The sequence below is a fragment of the Trichechus manatus genome, unplaced genomic scaffold, assembly GCF_000243295.1.
Source record: "Trichechus manatus latirostris isolate Lorelei unplaced genomic scaffold, TriManLat1.0 scaffold00103, whole genome shotgun sequence".
Lineage (NCBI taxonomy): Eukaryota > Metazoa > Chordata > Mammalia > Sirenia > Trichechidae > Trichechus > Trichechus manatus.
The window spans coordinates 8,517,579-8,535,146 of record NW_004444039.1 but is presented as its reverse complement, the minus strand read 5'-3'; the positions used below and the strand labels follow the sequence as shown (position 1 = coordinate 8,535,146).

Here is a 17,568-nt window from a genome sequence, read left to right as displayed (position 1 = left end):
ACAAAGGATAGGCTGGGAAGAAGAGAAACACAACTGCTGTTTTCAGGTCTAAACTTTTTAAGGTTGATGGCAGGGTGAGAAATGCATAATCAGACTCCACCCAAATTGCAAGAATATTACTTGCTTAAATATGCTGTTGTTGATTGCCATCAATAAATATCAATTCACAGCAACCCCAAGTGTGCAGAGTAGAACTGCTCCATAGGGTTTTCAAGGCTGTGATCTCTCAGAAGCAGATGGCCAGGCCTGTCTTCTGAGATGCCTCTGGATGGGTCTGAACCATCAACCTTTTGGTTAGTAATAGAGCGCTTAACTGTTTGCACCACCCGGAATCACTGCTTGAATATACTTAACCATATAACAGGACAGACTTGCTGGGGGAGGCAAGGAATGGAGGCCACTTTAAAATGTGACTTTACACCCATGTCCCAGGAAAGGAGAACCAGCCTCCTACCTATTCTATGAGTGTCTCCTGCACTACAAGTGTTCATTGTATGAGAAGAAGCAAGCACCATTTGATAGGGAAGTCAGTTTTTCCCTTATGTGTTTTCATTAGAATTGCCAAAAAAAAGGGAATACTTCAGAAGCTGAGCTGGAAATGCAGGATGTGTAAGAATTTTCACATTCTGCTGGTGGCTCGAAAATGCAATTTGCTCCAAAAAATGCAGAGGGTAGGAGAGCCAACGTTTCAAAGTATTTTTCACTAATGTAGTTTAGCCTTGTTTCACTATTCAAAGTAATAATAATTATTCTCTTGCAAAAAAAATAACATAAATGGAAAGAATCATATTTTACTAGGATATTTACCCAATTTTTTAGGAATTTTCACACCATTCTGCAAAAAAAGAAAAAAAAAAACCTTTAACATTGAGATAAATTGATAAAACTCTACTAAAGAGACTAAGAGGAATGGAAAACTACAATATCCAGTTGACTCACCAAAATGGGTCAACCATATGCGACTGATGTAACAGAAGATTAATGTAGGTAAAAATCAAGCTGATGGATGCAAAGGTCTTAACTCCAGACTATGCTATGAAAGTCTAAGTTACTCAAGAACAAGGGACAAAAGGAGAAGAGACACATGAATACACTCAAAATGTTTACATGCCCACGCAAGACTAAGCAGTAGCTGGAACAGGAGAGACAATGTATGACTAATAAGAGAGCTGGCAGAAGGAAAGTTTTTCATAGGGTAGGTGTTGGTGGAGGTAGGGCTGCTGAGTGACCTTGTATAACAGAAACATTCTCAGAAAGCCAACCCACTAACAGAGCATAAAGAAACAGCAATCTAAAGAGCCCATCTCTGCCTTGTTAGGAAAGATCTCCCAATTCCAGCTAAGAAAGACATGTGAAGTAACAGCTTGCACTCAACAAATCTGAAAATTGGATTGTGCTGGCCTTGGCACTTATGCCCAACATAATGAATGATGTACTTAGTTCATGTTCTTACCACCAGCGGTTAGCGGCTCAGGTGGTACTGAGTCTTATGAAGTGCTGCCCATCTTCAGCCATTAGCCATGAGGTACAGCATTCCAAAACTAAGGCTGTTAACATGACTAAAACTTCTGGCTGAGGTCTAGGCCAAATGCTTTCTTGTTCTGACTCCATTTTTATAATTTTGAATGCAGCCTATCACCTCCTTGGAAGCAAAGATGGTGAGATGATATCTCATATACTGTGGATACCTTATCAGGAGGGATCAGTCCCTAGAAAAGGGACATCATGCTTGGTAAAGCAGAGAGCCAGCAAAACAGAGGAAGACCCTCAACAAGATGGACTGACACCGTGGCTGCAATAATGGGCTCAAGCATACCAACAAATGTGAGGATGGCACAGGACCGGGCAGGGTTTCATTCTATTGTACACAGGGTCACTATGAGTTGGAACCAACTTGACAGCACCTAACAACATCACCTCTGTAAAATTTTCCACTGTACCTTTGACCTAGAAACAAGTAATTCTACAGAGAAATGCAATTTTGCCTACCCTGCTCTGCTTAACGACAAACTTGTGATTAGAAATGTTAAGCAGAGATTATTCAGCCTGTGCAGGTGTTAGACATGGTGTTAAACATGTGACTGTGGTGGCTAAGCCAAATTACCCCTAAAACAAAAAGACCAAACCCATTGCTGTAGCTGATTCCAACTCATAGTAACCCTATACGAGAGTGTAGAACTGCCCCATAGGGTTTCCAAGGAGCAGCTGGTAGATTCAAACTGCCGACCTTTTGGTTAGCAGCCAAACTCAACCACTGTGCCACTAGGGCTCTAAATTACCCCTAACCTGTTACTGTTGAGTCTATTCCAACTCATAGCAACCCTATAGGACAGAGTAGAACTGCCCCATAGAGTTTCCAAGGAGCGCCTGGTGGATTTGAACTACCATCCTTCTGGTTAGCAGACATAGCTCTTAACCAATTACCCCAAGGCCTCCTAAAAATGTTTTTCTGCCTCCCTTTACAATACTCTGTACTTAAAGGTAATTATATTTTAAATGTTCCAGGAAACTCATGGTCAGCCAAATTCTGTCACCTGGAGTCACTCTTGCAAAGGAGGTCAACCCTACAAAGGTGGTCAACCAAGCCCCTGTCACCTGCAACTTTATAAATCGTAACCAATCAGAAGTACTCTAGCTGTATCCCCCTTGTTTGCGGTTTTTACCTTTATTAACCTCTGTAACACTACAGTCCTCTTGAACACTTTGTTGGATTTCTCCCAGAACTGTGTTTCTCATTTTACAAAATGCTTTTTTGCTGTAATAAAATCCTTTGTTTTTACTTTTAAACAAACTTCAATAGTTTTTTCTCTACAAAGTGAGGTCAGAAGGTGACTTCCTCCATAGGCACCTGGAGAGCCAGTAAATCAGGCTCTGGATGCAACTGAGTCGACTGGACTCTCCTTTTTCCATGGACTTTTGGAGCCACCTGGGTGAGTACCTCTCAGATTTCGAGGCTCTGTTTGTTGCATCTGAGACTCTCTGAGTTTTATTACCGGCTTACTTTTTAAATTATTATCGGCTTACTTCCGTAATTTGGCCTGGATTTGTTTTCCCTTTCCTCCTGTTTGAATCCATTTACATGTGAGCTTTGAGCTCCCTCTACCAGGAGACTGTTAGAGACAATTGTTCATCCACTTGCAAGTTTGGGTGAAGATCTTCCGCTTGCAAGTTCTGATACTTTGACTAAAACTCCTTGTCCGCTTGCAGGTTCGGGTTTAGATCTTCCACTTGCAAGTTTGGGTATTTTGATTCTAGTTTTGGTATGCACTTTTTAGCTAACAAGAGAAATGAGTAACAACAAATGCAAAACGCAGAATACTCCTCAGGGACTCCTGCACAATTTATGAGCAAACACTACAGTCCTGCTACTTGTTCCTTTACAGTCCTGCTACTTGTTCCTTTTTAAGCCAATGGCATGATCTAACTAAATACAGCTTAGAAAATACCTGGCCTCTTTTGGTGGTCCTTTGACATCTCCAAATTATCCTTTTTGCAGAATAAATTAGAACAGAAGGGTTCCAGAATTAAACAGATCCAATGGAACTTGTATTTTAATTGGTATTAAATCTTCTAAAATAAACTAGAAAAGCAAAGTGGCTAGCCTAAAAGATAGTTTCTAATCTAACCACTAAAAGATACAGTTTCTAATCTAACCAAACAGAAGACAGAACTTGAGAGCCCTATTTCTATTTCTAATACCTGTGGCGTCATCTACTGTCCCCTCTGCTCCCCCTACAGCACCTAAATTTCCCAATCCTCTCTACCCTCCCCTTCCTTTATATGACACTTCTCTATCTGAACTCCCTTTCTTTCCAAATGAGGAAGGCACTGCCTATAAACCTGTACCTGAGATGCATTTTAAGATAAAACCACCTGAGCACTCAGGGGATTGTCCAGGAGTTAGTTTCACCCCTAGGATGAAAGCAGAGTTAAGAGACATAGTGAAGGATTTCCCAAACCATCGAGAAGACCCTCAAAAATTCAGAGAAGAATTTAGAATCCTTGTCTATACTCATCAGCTCATTACCGGACCTTTTCCAATTCATTCACATGTTGATGGGTCCAGGGGAAGCCCACTTATGAATGGAGGAGGCTGGATGGCATTACCTGGAAGCATCTTGCTTCTCAGATCTGGGCAGTCTGCCAAAGACCTTTTACATGAAGCTAGGGACATGTATGATGGGCTGTTAAAAGCTATTCCTAACGTCTTTCCTGGAAAAACAGATATGGCAAAAGTCCACACTTGTAGACAAGAAAAGAGTGAAGGAATTCATAATTACTGGAACAGATTAACCAAGCTCTTCACTGAACATTCTCCAATGTCCCTATAATATGACAGTAATGAAATGGCTTTCAACTCTTTGTCTCTTTTCTGAACATTTTATTGTGGTTTGGTGAAAGTTTACACAGCAAATTAGTTTCTCATTCAACACATTTTGTTTGGTGACATTAGCTGCAATCCCCTCAGTGTGACAGCTCTACCCACTTCCTCCTTGGTTCCCTGTTTCCATTTGCCCATCTTTTCTGCCCCTTCCTGCCTTCTGAACCTTGTTTTTTGGAAAACGTTGCTCTTTTGATCTCACATGGTTGATCTGAGGAGCACACATCCCTCACAGGTGTTATTCTTCACTTTATAGGCTTGTCTATTGTTTGGCTGAAAGGTGATTTCTGGGAGTGGGTTCAGTTCCAGATGTGAAGGTTGCCTAAGGGCCATAGTCTCAGGGGTTCCACCAGTCTCTATAAGAACAGTAAGTCTAGTCTTTTTTATAAATTTGAGTTTTGTTCTATGTTTTTTCTCCCACTATATCCAGGATCTTCTATTGTGATCCCGATCAGAGTGGTCAGTAGTGGTAGCCAAGCACCATGGAGTTCTTCTAGTTTCAATCTAGTGGAGGCTGTGATTCATGTGGTCTGTTAGTCCTTTGCACTAATTATTTCCTTGAGTCTTTGATTTTCTTTAGTCTCCTTTGCTCCGGACAGGAAGAGATCAATAGTTGTGTCTTAGACAGCTGCTCACAAGCTTTTAAGACCCCAGTCACTACTCACCGAAGTAGGATGTAGAACATTGTCTTTATGGACTACATTATACCAACTGATCTAGATGTTCCCCAAGACTATGGTCCTAAGCCCTCAAGCTAGAGTGATGCAGTCCCTCAAGGTGCTTCATTATGGCTGAGGAGTTTTCATAACTTTGCCCCCTGTGTGCTGTACTATATACATGGATATCTCTCAGGACATACACATACATATGTAGAAATATCCTCTACCAAACCTACATATGATCATCATCAACTCACTTTTTCTTAATGGATTAGACCCTAATATATCCAATCTGGTGAAGAGGCATAATTTGAACTGGGAAACAGCTGCTACTACTGATCTCAGTAACTTAGCTCATAAACTATCTCAGACTTTTGAACAACAAGCTAAGGATACAGAGCAAGAAAAGCAAACCCAAAAATTAAAGATCAAAACAAACCAAAATAAATTAATGCCCTTACAATTACAGCAGCTGCAAAGCGCTGAACAAAAGGGGAAGTCCAATCAATCAACACCTGGATCCCCTAATAATAGTAATTTTTAAAAAGAATGCCATTATTGCAAGAAACCAGGTCACTGGAAAAATGAATGTTTTAAACTTAAAAATAAACAAAAGACATCTCAATATATGCCTCCCAAACCAAAACTTGCATGAAGAGTCTCTGGGGTATATAAAGAGCATTTCCTGTAGTAACTCTGACCTCTCAAGGTGAAACTGTTTTAACTGTTAACTGTACATTTTTAATTGATACCGGAACTACTTTATCTGCTATTAACCCCACATGTTTACAAAAGTCTCTACCCTGGAGTACGCAAATTACAAAAATTGTTGGGGTTACCCATAAACCACAAACTTTATATCTATCATCCACAACGTGTACCACTATCTTTAAGACTTATTGAGGATTTGCATCCTTTCCTTTTAAATCCTGATACCCTTGTTGATTTACTAGGGAGAGACCTTCTATCTAAATGGAATTGCCATCTACAATTTAAAGATAAGAGTGAAGTCTTATAAAGCCTACCCAAGAATGATGAACAATTCATAAACTAATGAAGAAATCATTTGCCATACACAGGCATTAAATTTGTCCATAACAAATTGTAGTTCACCTAAACCTCCACTACAGGGAGATCTTTCTCCAGTCCCTAATACTTTATGGGCTACCACATCCACCGATGTAGGCAGAGTCTTATCTGCTGGACCAATTAAAATTCAGGTTGACACGGCCTCCACAGACTGAGTCCAGTACAACTAGATGGTGCTTGGCTACCACCACTGACTGATCTGGCCAGGATCACAACAGAGGGTCCTGGACAGAGCTGGAGAAAAATGTAGAACAAAATTCTAGCTCTACAAAAAAAGACCAGACTTACTGGCCTAACAGAGACTGGAGAAACCCTGAGAGTATGGTCCCCAGACACCCTTTTAGCTCAGTAATGAAGTCACTCCTGAGGTTCACCGTTCAGCCAAAGATTAGACAGCCCCATAAAACAAAATGAGACTAATGGGGCACAACAGTCCAGGGACAAGGACTAGAAGGCAGGAAGGTACAGGAAAGCTGGTAATAGGGAACCCATGTTTGAGAAGGGACAGTGCTGACATGTCGTGGGGTTGTTAACCAATGTCATAAAACAGTATGTGTACTAACGTTTAATGAGAAACTATTTGTTCTGTAAACCTTCATCTAAAGTACAATAAAAAATAAAATAAAATTCAGGTTGATTCTTCCAAACTCCTGCCAAAAATTCAACAATATCCCTTAAAACAGGAAGCTAAAGGGGGCCTTGCACCCATAATACGGGATTTCTTATCTAATGGTCTTATAATTCCTTGTACTATCCTTTGTGATACCTAAGTCCTTCCTGTCAAAAAACCCAATAACCGAGTCTGGAGGTTTGTTCAGGACCTCCATTTAATTAACCAGAAAGTCATTCACAGATTTCCAGTGGTTCCAAATCTTCATTTATTATTGTTGAGAGTTCCACCTGAAACTACACATTTCACTGTTGTAGACCTTTGCAGTGCCTTTTTCAGTATTCCTGTACATGCAGACAGTCAATACCTATTTGCCTTCACTTGGGAAGGTCAAGAATTCACCTGGACTGTGATGCCTCAGGGATTCACTGAATCGCCCATCTACTTTTCCCAAGTTTTACTTGTCGATCTACAGCCTTTACAATCTTAACCATCACACCCATAATTCTACTTTACTCCAATATGTAGACGATTTACTTGTGTGCTCATCATCTAAAGAAGCTTGTTTAGAGGACAGTTCAATTTTACTTAAACATTTGGCCAGAGGGGGACACAAAGTATCTAAAGATAAATTACAACTTTCCGAACTCATGGTCAAATTCTTGGGCCATTTAATCTCTGCCCAAGGTTTTTCCATTGACCCCAAAAGAAAAGAAGCTATTTTTGCCTACCCAATTCCCAAAACAAAAAAGCAACTCGTGGGTTCCTTGGCCTATGTAGTTATTGCCAAACTTGGATCCCTAATTTTTTTCTTTGCTGGCTCAGCCCTTATATAAACACTTAAAGAATGATGAACCAGACTCAATTCAACTTATTCCAGCAGATTACCAAACAATAAAAAACAAACAAACCCATTGCCGTCGCGTTAATTCCAACTCATAGCAACCCTATAGGACAGAGCAGAACTGCCCCCACAGGGTGTCCAAGAAGTGGCTGGTGGATTTGAACTGCCAACCTTTTGCTTAGCACCCAAATGCTTAACCACTGCGTCAAGGTGCTTTAACCTCTGCTTCAGTTATAGGTTTCCCAAATTACCACTTAGATTTTTCACTATTTGTACAAAAAATAAATGAAAATGTATTAGGGCTACTAGCTCAAAAGCACAGTGGTCAACATAGGCCTGTAGGCTATAAAAGTCTTCAGCTTGACCCAGTCGCAAGAGGTTACTCTCCCTTTTGGCTGTGGCTGCCAATAGCTAAACTTGTGGAATCTACTGCAAATGTAGTCCTTGAAAACTTTTTATATGTTTATGTACAACATGCTGTGTCTGCTTTACTAAACTCCACAGGTACAGAGCATTTGTCTGCCAGCAGACTCACCTCCTATGAAATCTTCTTCTGGCTGCAACCAATATTAAACTTCACACTGTAACTCACTTAAATCCTGCTACCTCCTTCCCATCTTAGAAGAAGAAGAATACTCAAAACATGACTGCTTGAGCCTAACTAAACAATTAAGAATTCCCCAGAAGGACCTGAAAGAAACTCCCCTTAGCAACTCTGTTCATTGATGGCTCTTATTTACAACCTCATCCTTCTAGTCCATATCAGGCTGGATACGCAGTCACCACCTCTACAGAAGTGTTTTCAGTCAACCTCTTCCAGGAGCCTCTTCAGCCCATCAAGCTGAAGTAATAGCCTTAACCAAAGCCTGTAAAATTGCATTTGGAAAATCTGTGAATATTTTCACAGATCCTTGTTAAGCAGTTGGATTAGTTCATGATTTGGCAGGCTTTGGAGACAAAAAGGATATTTGACCTCATCTAGGAAACCCTGTGGCATAGTGGTTAAGAGCTACAGCTGCTAACCAAAAGGTCAGCAGTTTGAATCCACCAGGCACTCCTTGGAAACACTATTGGGCAGTTCTACTCTGTTCTCTAGGGTCACTAAGAGTTGGAATCGACTGGATGACAACAGGTTTAGTTTTTTGGTTTATAGGTCCACTACTAAAAATGGCATCTTAATAACAGAGTTACTGGATGCCTTTTTCCTCCCTTCTGAAATTTCAGTCATAAAAGTCTCAGTACATCAACCTAAACAGGAGTTCCTCAAACCAAGGAAATCCGAGGAAATAATCTAGCTGATGCAGCTGCTAAACAGGCTGCCTCCCAAACCTTTCCAACCCTTGCTCTCTTAGAACCTCATCCCTTTAATCTTTTCACTGAAAAATCTGTGCTTCATAATGCTCTGGAAATACTTTTCTTCCATCTACAAACCACTCCTTTAGATGAAAATTACAAAATGGAAATCTGAAGGTTGCCACAAAGATCCAAGAACAAAGCTCTGGATTGGACCTAACAATAAAATTGTTTTGCCAGAATATGTACATTACCCCTTAACTGAAACTTACTATGAACACTTACTTTAGAGGGGTATGACATGTTTACTACTTAGCAAAAATACTGGTGGAGAATACCTTAAGCTACTGTAGAACACACAATAAATTTTTTCAAAAAGATGGATAATTTAAAATAGGAAATTCCTGATAAAAATATTTCTCAGGGCTTCATAACTCCTCCAAGAGGTCAAGCTAAGGATTATTCTTATTTGTCCACAAAAACCTCTAACTTCCTCCTTATAATACCAAGGCTGCTTGAACAACACCAACATGCAGTCCTTTGAGCTGGATTAATAAGTTGGAAGAGAGTAAGATGCTACCAGGACCCAACCAATAATTTGTGGGTTGGACCTAATGGAAAAGTTGTTTATCCAAAATCCTTACATCTTCCTATAGTTCAGAAACTCCATTTACCTGTACAATCAGGGAAAATAAAAATGTTACGTATCTTGGAAAAATACTGGTGGAATGAAAAATCTTTTGAACCTATAGAACAAGTTCTTTCCTAATGCGCCCCATGCCAAAGATCTCAGAGGGCAAAAATTCAGAAAAGAGCATCCTAAATTATATAAACAAACCCTAAACAAATAGCTTCTCTACTTGTCTCTGCTCGTATGAGAACTGATGACAGTGATTATCCTGACTTATTTATGAATAATTATAACTCATTTGACTTAAACCCAAAGTATCATGAAAAGATCAACAATTGGCTTTGGCTAACAAAGGAGAAAAATGGAAAAAAGAGGGCTGTTGCCAGGATCCTGATACTAATTTATGGAAAGGCCCTAATAGAAATTAGTCCTGCCTAAACATTTACATGTTCCCATGATGCAGGCATTACATAAACAATCTCATCTAGGCAGAAATAAAATGATTGAAATCTTAAAAAAGTTTGGTGGAGAAAATTCTTTGAAGCCGCAGAGCATGTAACTTCCCACTGCTCTGCATGATCCTGCCACCACACAGGAAAACACCTCAAAGCTCCTGCTGGATGCTACCCTTTGCCTTCCAGCCCAATGCTAGAATGGCTAACTGATTTCATACAGTTACCACCCTCAAATGGCTTTAAATACGTACTTGTAATAATCTCGCTTCTCACACTGCGTAGAAGCATTCCCTTGTAAACAGGCTGCTGCTACTTTTGTGGCTAAGAAATCACTTGAAAACATAATACTATCTTGGGGCAGTCAAGGCACTCATTTTACTGGACAAGTTATTAAGGAAATTTGCCACATCTTCCCCATTTATCAGTGGCTGCACTGCCCCGTCACCCTCAATTCTCAGGTCTCATTGAAAGAACTAATGGAATAATTAAGAATCAGTTAGTTAAGCTAAGCAAGTCCTTAAACTTACCTTGGACTAAAGTCCTTCTTTTAGTTCCTTTTAAACCTAAGATCTACCCCATTTTGGTTCTCATACACTTTCTCCTTATGAGATTGTTACTGGAAGGCCATTGTCTATCCCTCACATTGTTCAGGTTGATCCACACATTGTACAAATTGTCTTGTTAAAATATTGCAAATTTCCAACTGAATATTCTCAAAAATACCAGACTCGAGTTAAAGAAGTCTTTAATAATCTGGACCCACGTGTACAGCCATTTGCTGCAATTCCATGCCAAATACAGTTGGGGATGGAAGACGGACCTGCTGGCTGGTAGCAGTAGCAAGGGCAATGAGTGCTGGTGTTGAGGGAGGCAAGGACTCATGGTAGAGCCCCAGACCTCGTCTCTGACCAGCTCTCTGGCCATTCATGAACTCGATGAACCAATACACATGCAGTAATATCAGAAAAACAGTTCTAATCAGTGCTGTAAGGGGGCCTGGACAAATGGGAACACATGCAGCCTCACTAGCAATCAGAGAAATATAATTAGTCAAGTATATTTTGTATCTGTTTAATTATTTTTAAAAATAATGTTCAAGACCAACGAGTATCTGATGGTACATACACAGTGGGTCACACCTAGGACAATGTCATTAGTTTGTTTGTTTTTTTAATAAAATAGATTAGGAAACATTCCCTAGCATAAACACAACAAAAAATATTTAATCCTTAGATGTGATGGAGGTAGATATCCACCTACTCGGCTTTGTGAGGTAACAGTGTTGTAAAACACTGTTATCTCACTGTCCCTCAAGTAATAGGAAATGGAGAGTCTGTTATCTCATTGTCCCTCAACTAATAGGAAATGGAGAGTCTGTTCTCTCCACTCTTCAGTTTGATTCAGAAGTAACCAAGAAATGAAAGAACACATCAGTCTATATAATGCCTTCATTTTAATATCTGCCTCTCAGGAGTGTCTAGGGTGGCAATAAGATTATAACTTTGTAACCTGGAGACAATTATATTCTAAAAATGGAACTGATAGGTAAATATATCCCTATTAACCTTTTTGTAATGAGCACTGGTGGCACAATGGTTAAGAGCTCAGCTACTAATCAAAAGGTAGGCAGTTCAAATCCACCAGCCACTCCTCAGAAACTTTATGGGGAAGTTCCACTCTGTCCTATAGGGTCCCTATGAGTTAGAATCAACTTGACGCAACAGGTTTGGTTTTTTGGTTTTTGACAGCACAATGGTTAAAGCGCTCAGCTGCTAACCGAGATTGGTGATTCGAACCCGCCAGCCACTCTGTGGAAGAAAGATGTGACAGTCTGCTTCCGTAAAGATTACAGCCTTGGAAACCCGATGGGGGACTTCTACTCCGATCTACAGGGTAGCTATAAGTCGAAACTGACTCGATGGCAACAGGGAACCTTTTGTGGGTGAAAAAGAAAGATACTCCATTAGAAGGAACACCTTAAATATTAGCAAGAACTGTTTCTAAACAGTCTCTTTGCTAACTGAAATTAGGTTATCAATAAAGTCTGTCACAACTATTTTAATAAAATCTCATTTTTATCTTATTTTTTTCCTACAAGCTATATACCAGTTGTTGTCAGGTCAATTCCAACTCATGGCCACCTCATGTGTGTCAGAGTAGAACTGTGCTCTGTAGGGTTTTCAATGGGTGTAATCTTATGGAAGTAGATCACCAGGCCTTGCTTCCAAGGTGCCTCTGGGTGGACTTGCATCTCCAACCTTCCGGTTAGCAACTAAGTGCATTAACTGTCTGCACACTTAGGGACACAAAGTACACACTGGGGGAGAAACGAGAGCATGGCCAGCAAAGTACATGGCATTGTGATAAGCTAATTCTAAACCCTATAGCGCATATATACAGTTATACAGTTCGTACTAACACAATTTTACATTAAATTTAGAAAAAAAAATCACCTAGCATGTCAAGCTTTAACACTTGCAAAATGCTATTTCTTTTCCTAGAAAGGAGATTTTTTTTTTTCTTGCCTTCTTTCCATGTTCCCATTACTACTACAAGGTAAGACTCAAGAGGTGGAAATCCCTTCCCAGCTTTCCCAACAATACTGTATAAACTTATCCAGGAAGGTAGGAGTGACTATGTGAATAATAGTTCGATGATGATGTTTCTGGCATGGTAATCTCACATTCATCACGCCAGCTCCCTCCTCAACAGCTCCCCTATGTGCCTGCTCACCCGGCTTTTAATCAGTGGTTTCCCTGCCTCCCACAATTATTCATACAGCCCTGCCGAATAATTTTCTTCCCCCGGCCTGGCATCACAACAAAGCTCAGAAGCAGGTCAGGAACGATGTCATTAAATCAAGGAGAAGCCACTTAGAACAAGAGTCGGGATATTTCCTGGGTCATGACATTATCAGGAGACTACAGTCACTAAAACACAAATACCTGACTCCATTTCCTTCTCCAAACGACTACAAACGTGTAAATATTACCACTTCCTGTGAAAGTTAAAAGTGTCACACAGAAATTGTAATTAGAAACAGATTTAAAACCAGCTAGGAAGAGCAGTCTCCTGGATCCTACGCTAAGTGAGGTGCAGGGTGCCCATTTGTGTATGTCTTTGCCAAATCGATTTCTTACAACAGGAATCCATAATGCAAGACACAAAGTCAGCCCACAAAGTACCTAATCTACACACGCGAGGTGGTAAGGCTGTAAACAGGATTAAACCCTGTCCCTCACTATAAAGGGGAGACAAGCTGAGGAGGGTGTCAACAGGTGGTTTCACAGAATCACACGCAGGGCAATTTGTGGGTGTATAGCTTCAGCTGCAAGATCAGAAAAGAAAGAACTGAGGTGTCTTGTTATATCTTCCCAAAAGAGACAAAGAACCAAACTCATGACTGCAGAGAAATTAGAGACTGACCAGATACGGCTTTCAAAATACGTTAACAGATACCACAAGCCATGTGATCAGAAGCATCTCTATGAGTAAGAGAAGCGTATTTCACTTCAGTAGTTGCTTTTTCATTGAAGAAAGGCATCCGATCATAGAGTAGCATTCCATGCTGCAGAATCAGTTACACCTCAGTCAATTTTTGTCCCTTTTTAATAAGTACTACAGTATGATGCACTGTGCTTAGAAGTACTCATTGACCAAGTAAATACAAAATGGACAAAGCTTAAAAAAAAAAAAAGCTAGTCCAAGACCTTCCACATACACCTAAAGATGCAAAAAAACCACCATAACTTGGGTGTTGTTGCGGCTTTTCAAAGTTACTTGATGCTTAGCTGACATCAGCGAAACATGACCCCCAAAAAAACATAGATCAAGATGATATTTTTCACACTCTGGTAAAACAACATAGATGGAGGATTACCATTCTAGTCCAAAGCCACTTCCAAGCTTCAGTGAATTCCTTCAGGACAGAAGCACATCTTACACATCTTTCTTTCCTTGGCATCTGGGGCAACCAGCCACCAACTGCTGCCAAGCCCACTCCGACTCATGGCAGCTCCGTGTGTGCTGGGGTAGAACTGTGCTCCATAAGGTGTTCGATGACTAATTTTTTGGAAGTAGATCACCAGGCCTTTCTTCTGAGGTGCCGGTGTGCAGACTTGAACCTCTAATCGTTCTGTGAGCAGCCGAGAGGATTAACCATTTGTCTAGCAAATAGTAGTCACCCAACAGTACAGCGAATAACTTTTCTGAACGTACACGGAGGAGAGAAAATATTACGGACATGGTTCTTGTCTCTATTCCCTTCCAGTGACTCAGAAGTGATACTGATGATCTGCTGTGGCTGACAAAGGAGTTTCTATAAATTAAGGCCGAAAAACAAGAACAAAAAACAAAAAAACCACTGCCGACAAGTTGATTTTGACTCATAGCAGTGAGTCTATAAAAACAAACATACCTACTACCCTTGAGTCGATTCCTACTCATAGCGACCCCACAGGCGAGCCTAAAAAATGCCTAACATACTTGGAAGCAGTGTCTGTAAGACACTTACTCCCTGAAGTGCAAAGTGGAAACGTGACTTCTGCGGCAGCTTGGCCCCTTTCCATATCCAAAATAATCAGTCGTACAAAGTCGGTTTAGTCCCAAAACTGTTCGGACTTTGTTCATCCACCAACATCTGGGTTCAGCATGATTCCTGACCTCTACCTCAAACTGCAGATTTCAAACATCAAGGGCCTCACTGAACAAGAAAGTAATGTCATGAGTCAAGGCCACAGGTAACACAGAAATCAGGATTAGCAGAAACACTACAGAGAAATGTTTCTAAGCATCTCAAGTACTGAAACCACTTTTCAAGAAGTAAAGATTCACTATACTTTCTCAGCTGAAAAGTATTCATATTATTGAGAAACATATTTTCCAGAAAGCTAAACGGTCTTAAAACCAAAAAAAAGTCCCATTGCCATCGAGTCCGTTCCGACTCATAGAGGTCTTACTATATAGATAACACAAGCTTTTTTTTTTTCCAGAGAGAGCAGAGAGCATACTTTTCTCTCTGCTGTCCAGTTTGGCCCCTAAAACCTGGTTCATAATTTGAAACCCAAAAACTGAATATTTAAAAAAAATATTTCTTAAGTTGACCTAGTTTGGAAGCCTGGATGCCTTTAAATCGCCAGTGAACTAAAGCCATTCATGAGAACAGGGCTTTTGAATGTGGAGAATGTTCTCTCGGGTCAGCACAAAGATATCTGGCACAGACGGCTGTAAATATTTGTAAAGCGCTGGGTAAATGGACCGGGTTTGACCACATTCAAACCCTCACTTCCAGCACAATAGTTATCTAGGGTGATTGCTACGAGGTTTTTTGGTTGAGTGTTTTTGTTTGTCTTAAATTAAAAAAAATAATAACCTGATTCTGCTATTTGACATCTTTTTTACATTCACTATACAGATTTACCTTGGATTTGTTTACTCATCAGGACGGTTTCAGTTACTCAGACTTTTGAAAGAATTTCTTCTCTTCCTGCACGTCATTATTTTTCTAAATTGGTGTGCCCACCACAAAGACGAAGATGCCAGTCAGAGGTGTGTAAGGGCAGGGCAGGGCAGGGCTGGTGGGGAACAGTGGTTCTGAATTTCCTAATTACCTCCACATCGCTTTGTGGATCTGCTACAGGTTTCTCTTCCTCCTCCCCCTCTCCTCCTTCTCAAGACAGTTTTAGAAATAACTTAAGGGAATGCCACCCATGGAAAGAACCAGAGTTGGGAAGGAAGGGGCAGAGGAAGAAGAAAGAGGAACCAGCAGAGGAATGAGATGCGGAAAGGGACCAGGGACAAGGAGGCTTGTTTTAGTGAAATTTCTGCAGCAGCCAGAGACTCCAGTTAGCCAGCTACTCAGTTAGGACTGGCTGCGTTCCTTCTGCCTCTTACCCACACCCTAAGAACTGAGTCATTTCAAAGTTCAGTTCCCTTTGCTCGGGGACCTAGACACCCCAATCTGCTGTTTCAAGAATGTTGGTGATGTCCTTTAATGCGCACCTCGGTGTTTCAATAAACACCCAGAAATGCCAAAGGAGAAGAATACTGAGAAGCCCATTAGGGGGCTCAGCTAACGTTTTGATCTGCGTGGCAGAAAGAAGTAAGACAGTGAGAGACGATGGTAGAAGCACCAAGAAAGGGAGCATTTTCACAGAAAGGGGGATTGACTTCTGAGAACGTGGGAATCTGTGCATCAGGAGTAGACAATCGGCAGAATCCCTGCAACTAGTGAGAAAAGCAAAGGGTGCTCTGAACGGCTGAGCAAAAGACACCTTTTCCGTGTGAAACAGGAAGCTTGTAAGCAGTTTTATTTTAACTTGAGAACTGCAGTACACGATCAGAGTTTCAGTCTGTTTTATGAGCAATTATCTGATAAAATAATACCATAATGATATGGCCATGATCCCACGGTTAGTATAACATCTTATTCATAGCTCTGTATGTCAACATATTGGCATGCAATTCCAAATAACAGAGGGTAAACATCCAAGAATGTGTCAACTTCTGGTCTCCTCTTAAAACACAGGAAGCTTTTAATCTTAATCTTAAATTTTATGACACATTCTGTAGAGAATGATTACCAAACCAATAAAAAAAAAGAAAAAACCCCATTGCCATCCAGTCGATTCCTAGCGACCCTACAGGACAGAGTAGAACTGCCCCATAGAGTTTCCAAGGAGCGGCTGGTGGAGTCGAACTGCTGACCTTTTGCTTAGCAGCCGAGCTTCTAATTACTGGCACCACCAGGGCTCCTGTCTGACTACAAATTAAACTTTTTTTTTTTTTTTTAACCTTTAAGAAAACACCTATTTTAAAAAGTTAACAGGTGTTTAAGGCATTCAGCATTCACTCAGTTCGGGAAGGTTTAAGCAGTGGAGGCATAAAAGAAGGCTTGAAAACCAAGGTGTCACACAGTTCACTGTCTTCAGCCTTTTTCTCTTTTCTTAGTTAAGCACCACTCCTGCCTTTCAAGCCTGCAGCACTGAGAAAGCTCCTACACCTACCTCGGCAGGGGAGCTCGGTGGCTCCCAGCTCTGGGCGTCTCACTCGCCTCCCTCCAGGCTGGCTCCCGCTGCTCCTGCTCCCAGGAGGGAGAACTGTCTCATCGTCTGCCTCCTCCTCCTGCGTGCTCTGCGCTGAGAGCCTGACACCGCAGGGCCCCCAGCACCCGTGCCGGCCGACGACCGGCCGCAGGAGCAGCCGCGCGCGACGCCCCAGCCTGGCCGAGCGCGGCAGGGCTCCAGCCCGCAGCGCCCGCCCCAGCCGCGCGCCTACTGGGACAGGAAGCTCAGGCGCGGCACTTCCTACTTCCCAGCTGGGTCGCCCTTCAGCTGCAGGTGATGATGGCCTTTAGCCTGTCGGAACCGGCCGGCGCGGGGGCCACGCAGCCCTCCCGCCTCCGCCCTGTTTGTCAGGGTTTCTCCCGTGTTCTCCTGGGAGAGTCGGGGCTTCCAAACCACCAGCTGCTCCGCGGGAGAAAGACCTGGCGATCTGCCTCGGTAAAGATTTCAGCCTTGGAAACTCTATGGGGCAGTTCTGGTCCGTCCTAGAGGGTCGCTATGACTCAGAATCAACGGCACACAATTCCTGGGACTGCAGCCCCAGA

At 41.5% G+C, this 17,568-nt stretch overlaps 1 protein-coding gene across 2 annotated transcripts in view; it reads right to left on the bottom strand.

Moving 5' to 3' along the window:
- Positions 1-17,217, bottom strand: part of RNF144B (ring finger protein 144B) — a 95,736-nt gene extending 78,519 nt beyond the window's left edge. Inside the window, exons 1-2 of one of the 2 annotated variants that reach the window (XM_023737489.1) lie at positions 16,967-17,217; positions 808-835 (exon numbers count right to left, since the gene is read on the bottom strand). The gene's annotated coding sequence lies outside the window, so the exon portion shown is untranslated. The remainder of the gene's footprint in view (positions 1-807; positions 836-16,966) is intronic. The other variant, XM_004382987.2, reaches the window with a different exon arrangement.
- Between the last annotated feature and the right edge of the window lie 351 nt (positions 17,218-17,568).